Genomic DNA, 1279 nt, shown 5'->3' with positions numbered 1-1279 from the left:
AACGAGAGGGAGATAAGATGTCCGTGTCGAAGATGCAAGCTGAAGAGCTTTATTGCGGACCCGGATTCCGGGCAGGTGCGGGACCACCTGCTGTTGCGTGGTTTCATGGATGGCTATCGGTGGCAAGGTGATGAAGATGACTACGAAGTCGTCCATGCGGGCCGGGCAAGAATTGAGGAAGGGCAGCAAGACAACCACCGCGGCTCGGGCGGGCGAGAAGACGAAGAATCTCCAGGAGATGATCACGACTGTGATGCTGTACACAGTCATCATGTAGAAGATGCAGGACATGATGATGAGGAAGATGCCGGAGCAGGCGACGGGCATGATCATGAAGATGATGATGCCGGCGGAGCAGACGACGCTGGACCATCGATGGGCTGGGTGCAGGACCCTCATATTCAAGAGTTGCTTCTCAAGCAGATGGATAACGCAAGAGCTGCCGCCCGAGAGAAAGCCAAGATGGATCAACTTGAGTTAGACGCGGTTACTCCATTGTATGAAGGATGCAGGCCCGAGGATACCCGCCTGAAAGTAACGCTCATGGCCCTGGAGATGAAGGTAAAACACAAAATGACCGACGCATGCTTCGACGAGAACATGTCATTCTGGCACGAACGTCTTCCCAAGGGGAACAAGTGCCCGACCAGTTTGGAGGAGGCGAAGAAAATTATGTGTCCTCTGGATTTACCGCACGTGAAATACCATGTGTGCATGAACAATTGCATCATTTATCGGGACGAGCACGCGGAGTCTACCATATGTCCGGTGTGCGACGTCACTCGATACAAGAAGAGGAAGAAAGCTCCTCGAAAAGTGGTGTGGTACTTTCCGATCACTCCTCGTCTGCAGCGCTATTTTGCGGACCCTAAGGTAGCAAAGCTCCTGCGTTGGCACGCGGATAGGGAGGAGAAGAAGCGGGAAGATGACGCAAATGATCCGGAGATAGATAAAAAAGACAAGATGCTGAGTCACCCTAAGGATGCGAGCCAGTGGCAAGCGTTGAACTTCGAAGACTCGGAATTTGGGAACGATCCAAGGAACATCGTGCTGGGCGCGAGCACCGATGGAGTCAATCCGTTTGGCAGCCAGAGAAGCACACATAGCACCTGGCCTGTGTTTGTGTGGATGTACAACCTTCCCCCCTGGTTGTGCATGAAGAGGAAGTACATTCACATGAGTATGCTAATTGAAGGGCCGAAACAACCAGGGAACGACATCAATCTGTATCTGGGGCTGCTGAAAGAGGAGCTTGACACGCTGTGGAAAACGCCAGCCA

The sequence above is a fragment of the Triticum aestivum genome, chromosome 1B, assembly GCF_018294505.1.
Source record: "Triticum aestivum cultivar Chinese Spring chromosome 1B, IWGSC CS RefSeq v2.1, whole genome shotgun sequence".
NCBI classification, from domain to species: Eukaryota; Viridiplantae; Streptophyta; class Magnoliopsida; order Poales; family Poaceae; genus Triticum; species Triticum aestivum.
This window is presented reverse-complemented; position numbering follows the sequence as displayed.